Genomic DNA, 12,462 nt, shown 5'->3' on the forward strand with positions numbered 1-12,462 from the left:
GATTACAATACGATAGTCGATAATAATTGGTCACGAGTTTTTATTGCCAGTGTTTCGGTGCCTCGGGTCTCGTGATTTTTTATCGGACTCGGCAATACGAAGTTTCTTCTCCTCAACTTTTTCTCGCTAATAACTTTTCCTCGCCTCACCCCTCGTACATCTCGAAATATAATTTTCAGACGCGTTATACAGTCGCAGTTGGTTGGAATTATTCTTGTTATTAATCGTTATTGTTATTATATTCTCGTTAACGGGGCGTCGTCACGCGAAACCGATCAACAAATGAAATGTAAATTTGTTAAGAGAACGGGCAATTATTGTCAACAGCGGCCGATTCAACTAGGTTAAGTAACTTTGAACGCGTCACTGCGAGCTCACACGTTTAAGGTCGTTAAGTGCAATGTATGGACAATAATTAGAGTATATTCGTTGTTTTCACTTTGTTTCTCATTTCAAACGAAAACAAGAAGCCTCTTCTTCTGTTTCTTTCGCTATGCATAACAGCCCGAAACCGATTTTTTTCAACTCCGTGAAAGAGGCAATTCAGCTGCTTCGTAATATCTCAATCTGTCTGCACTATTTTATGGACATGCGTGTGAGGCATTCCACACCAAACCGACCTACGTACGACTCTCATTATCGAACATTTTTTTTTATTCTCAAGTGTGGTGCAGACTGTATAAAAAAAAATATCTTTCACCGGGTTTTAGATTTTTGGTACCGAAGGTTTCATTTTTATTGGTCTCAAAAACACGAAAACTCAATTTTCGAATGAATAGCCCCAATCGATTGGCTTCAAACTTTTCTCATGAATCCTGCGTTAAAAAACGAAAATTCTGAAACCGAGATGAAAGTGGGCAAGCTTTCGGTTCAGAACCTGCAGGCGAAACAAGTAGTTGAAAAGTGAGAAAAAAAAAACTGTGAAATTTATATTTAATTCGATTTTTCTCACTTTTTAATTACTTGTTTCGCTTGTAGCTTCCGAACTAAAAGCTTGCCCATTTCTATCTCAGTCTCAGAATTTTCCTTTTTTAACAAAGAATTCACGGGAAAAATTCAAATTCATTAAAAGCTATCCATTCGAAAATCGAATTTTTCTCATTTCGGCAGCAGTAAAAATCGAACCGGTAGTTTAAAAAATCTAAAACTTATTGAAAGACGAATTTTTTAAATTCTCTAGACTATAATATATTCAAAAATAAATAAAATCGTTGATCGTGAGAGTCAGAAGTCGGTCGGTTTGGGGTGGAATGACTCATGTAAATAAATAGAGGGAGCGTATCGTTCGGTATTATCTAATCGCGTAAGTTAAGTACCATTTAGTTCAATCAGTGTAGATCAATGATGGAGCTACTAGCGTGAAACTGATTGTCAGTTCTTGGCTACCCGACATTTAATTAGGGAATTGTTTCGCGCTCGCTTGAATCCCACCTCCACCGGCATTACTGTAATCTTATCTGACGCGTGACTATCCGTTTATAGCAATTCTAACTCGTAATTCCTCTTCAATCTTCACAAAATGTAGGAATACCCATACACGTTTATGCACCGAATTTGGTTACCCAGTTTATCTAAAAAAAAAAATAACAATCGATATACGGACCGAGGACTCTTGTGATCAATTACTTCTTGTATACATGTATTAAAATACTTGACGGTCGTCGGTTTGAAATCGTCGATAGAAGCTTACGGACGAAAATCGAAAGTGACATATTGTTTTTATTATCTAATGGATTTGTTCCACCTTTTATCTTGCCTGCCGGTACAATAATTTACGATGGGCAAAGATTTACAACCGATATCTTGGAACATATTTTCTTATCGTTCCAGCCTTTCAAAGATCTTTACCTGCAAATTGAATTTCCGGTACAAGTATTTTCTCCGAGTATAAGCTAACATGTGACATTGCGTCGTGCAATTTTCTACACTATTTAAAATTTGAATTTATATTGCGAAACAACGTTTCGTACACCTGCCATGTTTTTAATTTAATCAAAATCGATGTACTAAAAATTGTAAATTTGTTAATTTTTTAATTTGTAATTATCTACGAGGTAACAAAGTTCTAAGCGCCCGTGCCGTCGACCACTTTTTTAATTTACGACCCTAATTAGTCTGCAATTATTACTGACGAAGTTCTCAAGCATAAGTAATTAATTAAAACGTCCTAATATTTACACTTAATCCAACTGCCGAATTTTGTACTGAAAAAAATATATTCACAGTTCCAATTATATATGCTCTATACGTGAAAGTTGCCTCTCTCTCTCTCTCTCTCTTTTTCTCTCTTTCCCGAGTAACCGGCGGATAAAAAATCGTTCGTGAACACCGACCTGCAGAGCGCGGACTAGAATCGAGGACAGAATGAATATTTATCGCACCCTGAACGGTGAGTTGATTTAGTTTATCGGGTCGAAAGGATTCCCAAAAGCGCTTCAAATCCTCACTATTTTTTAATGCGAAATTATGGTCGACCTTCCAAGACGTCAGTTTTATGCGAGCCATCGCGTATCGGCGCAGTTGACTACAACAGCTGCTTAGCAACTGGAAGTCCTATAGCCGTGGCGAAAATTGAATTCTGCAAACCCGGACCGATTGATCGAGCATGCGGCCGAATTGTCTGCATTTAGAGAAAATTCATCACTTCAGAATCGCAGAAAATGCACGGATAATGGAACTGTTGAGCGCAACGAAATCCGTCGCGTAATCAAAATTTGGACGCACTCGATTATTTGGCAGAACAGAAAACACGTGGATCACTCGTCGCACGATCTCGTCGGTCGAAGCCTTCGCGTTTTTACAGTCAACCTCACCGCGTCGTACGTGACTTGGCGCTGAATTAACCCCCGGCTAATGCTTGACGGCAAAAGTTAAACGAGGCAAAGGACACCATTTATTTATTTATTTTTTTCCTTATTCATCATTCCTTACGACAGGCTGGAACATTCACCTTGACATTTGACACAATTTCACGTTATTACAAGCACATAATGCACTTGCACCTTGCACTACGCCGTGAGATCAGATACGCCGATGCCAATGGCGTAGTTTAGTCAATCTCCTCACGTAGTCGAAAGTGTTTCGCTTGGCTAACTAAGCCCGTATTTAAGAGAAATATTTTGGTACTTGAGCTAAGTGAATTATGTTTATCGTACAATTTTATAAAGAGTTTGGGCAGAATTATGAGGAACTGAGACAGCAATTTCGATTTCCGGCCCCTTGTTTGAAGCTTCTCAGCTATCTGATGGTATTCAATAAATACTGCCGTTAAGGGGGGACTCCGGTGATATTCCGATAACGTCGAGTTTCTCGATTTTGAAACGAAGGAACTTTTGGCTGAAAATTTTCAGCACATCGCTGCCAAAAATTCTTTTCGCGTACACTTCTATCGCAGAAGATTGAAATTTGTTTTCAGGACACATACTGGCATAATCTAAATTTTGCTGGACGGAATTTTTGATGACATTTTTTTTAGTTATTTCAAAAATAAAAAACTCGTTATTATCGAAATTTCACTAGAGTCCCCCCTTAATTTGTTTTCAGCGTTGCGTCACGTGATCGATTTAAGCATTTTCAAGAGAATGCGTATCATTCATTCGTAAAATATCGATTCAATTCGTAATTTCTAGCGATATGATCGTCTTGATGGTAGGAAATGCGCTCTGATTAGCTAGGATTGATAAATTGTCATACGAATAAATAATCGAATAATTTTCAAAATACAATCTGAAAGCTTGTCTTGACGTATCAAAATAAATTCTGCTCACAAGAACGCACTTTCCGATGACAGCGATCGTTCTACGAGAAATTATGAATCGATTCAGATTCACTCAAGAATGGGATGGATCCTCGTAAAAAAAACTTTTAAATTCACGCTAAAAACACGTAAACGCGAACTATTGCAGTGTGACGTTGAATGCTGCTACGATAACTACGAGAATCTACAAACGAACAAACATCAGTAGCTACACTATACTTTTGGTAAACGAAAATATAAAGATATGGTTTCTGAAATACACACAATTAAAGATTCTTGTACCCCTGATTGTACGTTTCAGTAGTCACACGAAATAACCACGGATCGAGAAACCGATTATCGTATTTTAACTACAGTCGCGAATTTGTTTCAGTTTTATGTTTTTGACTCGAGTACAGACAGCACAGAGTAGCAAACGAAATATTTTCAAATAAAATAAACAAAACTTTGGAGGCAAATACTTCCACATAGTTAGCTCAACGACTCTTAAGCGAGAAATAACTGATACCACGAGGTTTGTCCAAACCACATGGTTAAGTTGACAGCACTTGACGTTTTTTTTCTCTTCCCTGCATATTACGTTTTGAGTCGAGTTACGACGTATGCAGAGTGACCCGGGCTAGGTGGATGTGTACTCGTAACTCGTTAACGTTAGTGAGACGGCGATGCACTTGTGCCGGAGGTTTTTCCTCGACATCGTGCTCGGTGCAAAGGTTATGAGAGGAAGGCTACGTCGTCAGCCCGGATCTCATTCTTCTGCACTTTTATTATCACCTACTTCGGGCAGTATATTTTTGGCACAATTGTCAGCCGTGCTGTAGGTAGGTAGGTAGGGTGAAGTCGGAGAAAGGGCGGCCTTAAAAATGAGTACCAATATGCCACCACTCGACGCCGGGAATTTTCTATTGTTCGTTTCGTCTCGCGGGTTAAGTTGGGAGAAGAAGAGGGGACTTTGAACCAGCGAGGAAAGTTCCCATTCGTTTAATTGTAATCCCAATTAAATCCGGCTCGCCTCCACCCTCCCCCCACACCGCACAGCGCGAGGTACCCTAAGGAAAGTCCTTAAAAGAATCACGCTCGCTTTCCTTCCACTCCTAACTATCTCGACCTACTCCTGCACCGGATCCGCACTTTAATCGCCATCTCCTCATTGCTCGTATCATCGCCGAGTTCTAGACGGTTGGTTCGCGAGATGTGCAGCAGTATCGCGGAGAGCACATTTCCTCAATCCCGAGTCAGCCGCGCTTCCGGATATAATCCTGTTCGCATTTGCCTGCTCGCTGACTCGCGTTAATACCTCAAGATGTAATCGCTGCTAAGCGTTCACCGAAAATTCATTCCGTCTACCAAACTGACGATTTCTTTCTTTCTTTCATGCGTGAGAAACGGAGAGCGTATATTCGAGGAAACGGGTGTACGTCGCGGTGTAAGGTACGTTGGACTTTGACTTACCGGAGAATGGACAAGACGGTCGAGTATTTATCGGCGAGGCTGATGAGCCCGGTATTTTGCAGGATCATGCCGGTCATCAGCATCCCGATCAGGGCCGGCAGAGTGGTCAGGGAGAATAACCACCCGCCGAAGTGCGCGGCGATGCAGAGGGCAGCTAGACTGAAGAAGGGTCCTCCCGGAGCGGCGTCCTTGCCTATTATACAGTACAATATGCCCCAGACCATCAGGCCGAGGATGAAGAGCGCGAGTATCCTTGCGAATTTCCTGTAAGTCGGGAAGAAGGGCTGGGGGCAAACCCGCTTCCAGCCGGGCGGCTCCCAGGACGGTGTCGCTTCCTCGTGGCCGTGACATCGCGTGCAAAACGAGTAGAGCCAGGATCTGCGTGCGTTCCGGAAAAGCAATGAAAACGGTTAGGCGTCGTAAGGAAAGGTGAGAATGGGAATCGGGCGGAGATAGATGTGCGATACGAGCAATTGCGCGAAACCGGTTTAATCCCGATGACATTGAGAATCGCGTGTACGCGGCTCTGGTTTACCAGGGCGACCGGAAGCTCCGATGAAAACTAATCCCACGTCATTTTACCCGCGCCCACACCCAACTCCGCAACGCTGCGATGGCCTCACCGGGACCGCACGGCCAGTTTGCATGGAAATTATTCACGATACGTAATACCGAGTGACGAAAAGTTATTTATCAGGGATTGAAACTTCGTTCAGACTTTTCGGAAAACGTATTCACGTCGTTCGGATACCAGTAATGCAAACTCGCCTCTTCATTTCCTCGGTGTACTCGGTTTTACTCCTGATCGAGCTGCTCAGACTGAGAGCGGACCTCTTCCTTCCGTACGCGCGTCCATTCTCGATGTTTTCCGAACTTCCGTAGTGGCTTCCGCTGTGAAGAATGGACTTTCTTCGTCCCTCGGAGTTCGGCTCGGAACAGGCGCTGACTTTGCGGTGATGTTCGAAGCCGAAATTGTCGAAGCCGAGGTTTTGCTCGCTTATCGATACCCGCCGCGTCGGCTTCGAGACCTCCTCGAACTCCTTGAGCTTTATCTCCGGCACCGACACGTGGTTTTCCATCTTCCCCGAATCGGACGAGTCCTTCGGCAAACGCACCCTTCACCCTTCTCACTTTCCCCTTTCCGTTGGGGCTCGGTGTCGAAACCTCGAGTCCTTTTCCGACGTGCCGCCTTCCGGAACACCTGGACGCGCACTCCGCGGTCCACTCTTTGGTCTCTCTTAGAGCACCTCGGCGATCGGCGATCGGTCAAAGAAGCCGCAGCGTCCACTATTCATTCGTGACACACCGTGTGATATAATAGAGGACAAGAACGGACAAAAGCGGTTCGCAACGAAGGATGAAAAGATGAAAAAACACACGAAGCGGAGAAAATTGATGATGACGTTCTCGGCACCGTCCTCCTGACATCTGCACAATGAACTACGCGGTCTCTTTTTCTTTTTATCACAGACTTTGGACAACTCGCGGCAACGCCATGCGGACGATCTTCTTTTTCAAAATATGTTATTCAGTCTTGATCGGTAATCAACCGCCCGTCGTTCACCGTCGATGAATCTACGTTCATTTCGGCACTTGGTCGATAAGACCCGTTAATCCCGATTCGAGGAGGGTCGGGACTGCCCAGCCGTTCCTCCCCGGGGACTGTTTTCGTTGCAGCCTCGTCGAGAAGACGTGAATTATCTATCCTTCAATCTATGCGGAGTGGAACGACGAGCCATCAACCGTACGTCCAGTCCTCTCTTCTCCGCAACTCGTTACTTCTGCTCTCAGCTGGTCGCTGCTCACTGGCAGCTATACGCGACGGTCACTCCGGTGGTTACTGCTCGAGAATTCCTGCAACCGTACAACGTTACGTATGTCAATGTATAATGCACGAGCTCTTCAATAACGCACTCACTCATTCCTCTTCGCTCCTTCCACGCACTCGACACATCCATAACGCACAATGCACGGCCCATTCGTACCGGGCTCACCTACGTGGGTCCCATTTTAATACCGGCAACCGGCAAACGGCGCTACTACACGCTTCGCTCGACTAACGAACGAGCGAATTCGAGGCACACGGTTCTTTCACATCTCGTCTAATCTGCAGCTATCGCGTAGAACCGTGTCGCTTGAATGACGGTCCGCAGTTACAGAAAACTCTGTACGTACAATATTCGGTATCAATTACTGTGATCTCATTTTCCGAGGCGGATAATTCATCGATCGCCGTATCGTGCTTGAATAAAAATTATTCTTGCACACGATCGTCCGATCTTAAAATATTCTACAGCAGAAACGAATTGGAACATTTCCTGTTACTTCGTACAATATTGTAAACGTGCGTAGTATTTTTTACGAAGAATTGTTAATTTTCTTCAAAGTATTTTAGTGCCTTGGTAAATTTTTTTACTGAGATGATGAAAAATTTTCATCAAAGTTTACAAGTTTTTATGAGAAACTTTGCGTATTTGCAATTTTTCCTACAAATTTACCCGAAATGTTCCAATTTTCCGGTATAATTCATAGAAAATCGTAGAAATAATTTTCACCGGGGGAACCTTCGGTACTGACAATTTTCGAGTACTCGAGGAGTACCTACGTATCGAATATTGTAAGTCGTGATACTTTTCACGCCCTGCACACGATGCGGTATGTAAGGAGGGTCATTTTACACGTGTAAATGTGTATTTTTATACCGAAATTATGGGGCTTTCCGGGTCGTTTATACCGCATCTTCTTATTCTTTCCTCGATATCTCCGATTTTGCAGACATGTATTCGTCGAGGTTATAGACAACCGCGCACTTTTCGAGAAATGAAATTCACCCGTACATGCATTATACGCCGTATATATTTATCACCGTTGACATTATGCCTCGACGAGTTACGATCGGACCGAATTCCTCCCTGCAGTATTTATTTCGTCCTCTGACTTTTATGTTTCCCTCTTCGTTTTCTCACAGGTTGCGCCACCTTGGGCCAGTTTTCGCCTACCGTCAACCCGAGCTTCTTTGACTCACTTTTTGAAATTCTCGAGGAGTCTGAGAACCCGCGACAAGTTTCCTTGGCAGTATTTTTACAGCTGAAGTTGGCTATCTTTGATCCTCGAACTCCTTGAACCGGTTGAACTTCGAGCCCGAGTAACTTTGCCCCGCGTACACTCGAGTTCATTTAATATCCCTAATTTCAACCGACTAACAAGACCTTCGATGTCACTTGTAATTACGATAAACATCTTATACAGCTATCTCAACTATCAATTAAAACAACACTCAACACTTTGTTTTCCCGCATCGTTTACACGATGTAAACGATGCGAAGACTTGTTTTTTACCGGACAAAGATCCCCGAATAGGGTCAATGCTGATGCCCCACTTGACGGTAGTCGAAGGATCGACGGAGATCGAGTTCTGGTTATTTCATTTCACAGTCAAGAAGCGAACAAATAACTTCGATAAAGGTACTTCGGTTCGGAAGAATTCACGTTCAAGTGTTTCAATATCGAATTTTCATTCAATTCTCTCTGACACGTGTCAATAAATCGAGATTCATTTTCTTTTCGTACTTCAGAAGATTTTCCGAGATTCTTACATTATAACGAACGAATTATTTAATTTTACTTTGAACCCTGTCTTCGAACGTATCGCACTGCTCGACTGGTATTAAAATACTTTTTTTCAAAATAAAAGATGTATCATCGGTAAAAAACCTGCGTACAGTTTGCAAAACTCCTCGGTATCCGTGATTTCGCAAACGGCTTGAACCATGCGCGACGATGCGACAATTAAGGTCTCCCATAATTCCGCAAGACTTTTTTCTCAGTAGTCTACATTCTGTACTTCTTACATTACAGTCACCGAGTTTGAGTCCTTCGTAACTCTGCTCAAAGACAAACGTTGGAATTTCGTTTCGTCGTACGTGACTTCGGACTGCATTTTTGTCCTGGTCAAGGTTCCATAGTTGCGCGGCTAGCACAACTGGCTGTTAAAATTTCGCCGTAAAAACAACGTCGTCGTCGACGGCGAGTGGAAGCAATTCACGTACAACGTGCGCGTATTGTCGTTAAACACAGAAGCGTAGGATGGGCACAGCTGGAAATCTCATTGACAGTCTATAAAGCGTCTCGTCGGTTATATTATTGCGATTATATCAAGCACGGACTAGTGGGTGTAGGTATACGCAAACAATAAAATTGTCGGTGTCGCGGTGCCCCTTTTGCGGCTTATGGGCGCGTACGTGCATTATCTCTCGATATTCCCAGCTGAATGCGCTGCATTCAGTGCCCCGAGCGATGGAGTTTGGAAAAAGGGAAAATTGGATCGGCGCGAGTTCCGCCGGAAGCGGCCTCGAATTACCGGAAGAATCGAAGAAAGGCTAGGAGGAAGAGGGAGGGGGTGAGGGGCAGGGAGGGGGGGGGGAGCAGGGCAGAACTCGAGACGCGAATTTTAACACACGGACCGCACTCCTCATCGAATGATAAGAAGCAGTACCTTTGATTATCAAGTAATTCGGTAGCTATTCTCTATACCTGTCGTCCGCCTCGGCGTACAATTTCTCCGACTTCCGGTTTCCTCAAATCGCCTCCGAGCGATCGTCGAATGCTTTTTCACGCATCAACGGATACGTCACACTGTATATTTCGATTCACGCGGCGCGATTTTTTACCACTTATCCGATGCAGTATCGCCGGAGGAATCGCAGCTCGGAATTCCGAATTCATCCGTAAATCATTTATACCGAATTTAGAAGCTTAAATTTTTCAGAATTTATTGCCGCGTTTGTCGACACTTTGAAAAAAAAATCCTCGAAAAGCTTACTTCTCCCGCCTCGTCTTACGTTTTTATCGACCAATTTTTTATTTTTTTTTTATTTACGTCATACACACCGCTCGCGCACACTCGACGACGGGATCAGCGACAGGGTGCTGACCGTTTCTCCCTGCTTGCGATATTTATAGTAAATCCGTGGGCATTTGGGCGGCGGGTTCGAGAGGCCTGGTGGTGGGGCCCGGTTCTCTCTGCGATCTTAACAGGATCGTGATAATTTGTTGACCAAACAAGAACGTGACTCTGTTACTTGGCGCAGTTAGCGACGCGGCTGCGATGCAGTTTAAATCCAGCTTCCTCCGTTCCTCTCTCCAGCCTCTCTTCTTCGCCAGTCCGAACGATACTCAAGACTGTCGTCGATATTATGTAGACCAGTTTAGCGGTTCGTTCTGTCGGCCAGATCCAATTAGTTCTAATTAACACTGCCGAGGCGTCGGACGCGTATATAATACCTACCAATCGCGGGGGCATCGTGTGTGCCTTGTACAACACATCTTGCTCTCTCTCTCTCTCTCTCTTACACACACACATACACATACATGTATACTTATCCGCACAATCTTTCAGACGTCATCCATATCTCTGCACTATGCTACACGCGTCTCTATGTATGACGCCTAATGCCTTATATACCGACGCGACGATTAACCAAGATTATCAATAGAGAGCTGCGCTGGATTCAGCATAAGAAATTGCACTTTGTTAGCAGACGTTGAAGGTTGCTGTTTAAGAAATTCGCATATTTTTCAATTCTCGTTTTTTGTGAGGTTGAAGCTGGTAACGTTGTCCCTACGAAACTTTGGGGAAATAATCGCTATTTTCATAATAATTACAATGATTTTTAAGGAATTAAGATTTTGGAAAATGAGTGTGTTTTATTTTATTACGGGTTACCGAATTTCAGACAATTTCAAAATCGCGAAATAACGCTTTTCCCTCAGCATAAATAGTTACGATAACGTTACTAGCTTCAATGTGATCTTTTTTCTCCCTCGTAACGAAATTAGACATTTTCTAGAAAATAATGTTAGAAGTGCAATCGTAGAGGAGAATATTTTGTTTTAAAAGTTGTAAATTTTAACCGCATTTTGAAACCTGGGTACCCACACGTCTAGGTGATATTTGAGTTCTGGAAAACTTTTGTTGCAGGGTGCCGAGCATCATCTGGGTCAAACAACACGTGCAGACTCGACACGCGAGGATAGGTCATCCTCATATGGTTGTAAGTTTAAATTTGTCATATTTTTATATTTATATACAGCAGCTGAATTGTGACATAAAATTTTTTTATAACGTCACGCGATATCTTTCTTGTTACGTGTTTCCCCTTCTTTTTGTACCGTTTGTTTTTTTTTCAACCCTCGTCGTTTTACCTTTTTTCTCTCGTCCTCGGAGTGGATGAGTGGATCATACAGCGATGCGAGGTAACGGATGAGGTTCTCGCAGTAGGCTCCGTATAACATAACAAAACAAAAGAAAAGAATAAAAAATAGTAGAGGAAAAGGAAGTTGGAAGTCTTATCAAACTTGTATTATTACGTCATTTTTTTTTTCTTCCCTTTTTATTTTATAGGCCAGTTTTTAAAGATACGTCATGATTACGTACGACGAACTTTGGGAAAGTAATTTTTACTCTAAGAAATGAGAGAGACCCTCAAACGGGGGGGGGGGGGGGGGGGGGGGAAGGAAAAAGTTTTGAAACAGCACAGGTTTAATTTTAAAGAGTTTCAACTCACGCTCTTGGATTATACATTTGCTCCTGTAATTCAGTCGAGATTTAAAGGAAAGAAAAAAAAAAGATCATCCAATGGGAAGAAAGATGGTGGAACTTTTTACGAAAATGATTAACACGTTCTATTGAAAAAAAAAAAAAAAAAAAAATATAGTTTCGAAAGAACCGGCGGATATTTCGACGCGTCGCCGATAAACGCGGTTTATCCGGGAGGATTAAGGGCGAAGGGCGAAGGGACGGTTCGGAGCGACACGACGCTGCCCTCGAGTCTTGATCTCGAGTCTTCGTCGACGACCCTTCGGTATCGACTTTCAAAGGTTCTCGCCGACCTGCCTTCGTCCGCGAGGAGTGAGCGAGTCGAGAGCAGCGGCGTCATGCACCAAACCCTGGGCTCTTAAATTTATGTCCCGTCAAAGTTATTGGGTCCCACCTTACCCGCCTCCGAATCCCCGAGGGACGCCAACTTCGAGGCCGCCTCGTGTCAGCTTGCGTCCGTGTCCACCTATGCATATTCAGATAAATATATATATGCCTACCTCGTACACCTTCTACCTTGTGATAAAATTTTCGGGGTGACAATCGGAGAAGCGCTTAGGAATCGAGGATGTTTCGGATTATTCTAACACTTCGAGTTTCCCATCCACCGTTGAAACGAGCGCCTGATTTAAGGATCGGTGAAAATAACTTGCGT

The 12,462-nt window shown here is 43.4% G+C and overlaps 1 protein-coding gene and 1 long non-coding RNA gene across 4 annotated transcripts in view; one reads left to right on the forward strand and one right to left on the reverse strand.

The window, feature by feature from the left end:
• The window catches only part of LOC107219027 (neuroligin-1), a 72,939-nt gene that overhangs the window by 17,903 nt on the left and 42,574 nt on the right, over positions 1-12,462 (reverse strand). The gene's annotated exons all lie outside the window — the stretch shown is intronic.
• Positions 1-12,462, forward strand: part of LOC124292871 — a 38,296-nt gene that overhangs the window by 10,677 nt on the left and 15,157 nt on the right. The window contains exon 2 of the long non-coding RNA XR_006902816.1: positions 11,190-11,262. This is a non-coding gene — a long non-coding RNA (uncharacterized LOC124292871). The remainder of the gene's footprint in view (positions 1-11,189; positions 11,263-12,462) is intronic.

The sequence above is a fragment of the Neodiprion lecontei genome, chromosome 2 (assembly GCF_021901455.1).
Source record: "Neodiprion lecontei isolate iyNeoLeco1 chromosome 2, iyNeoLeco1.1, whole genome shotgun sequence".
Taxonomy (NCBI): Eukaryota; Metazoa; Arthropoda; class Insecta; order Hymenoptera; family Diprionidae; genus Neodiprion; species Neodiprion lecontei.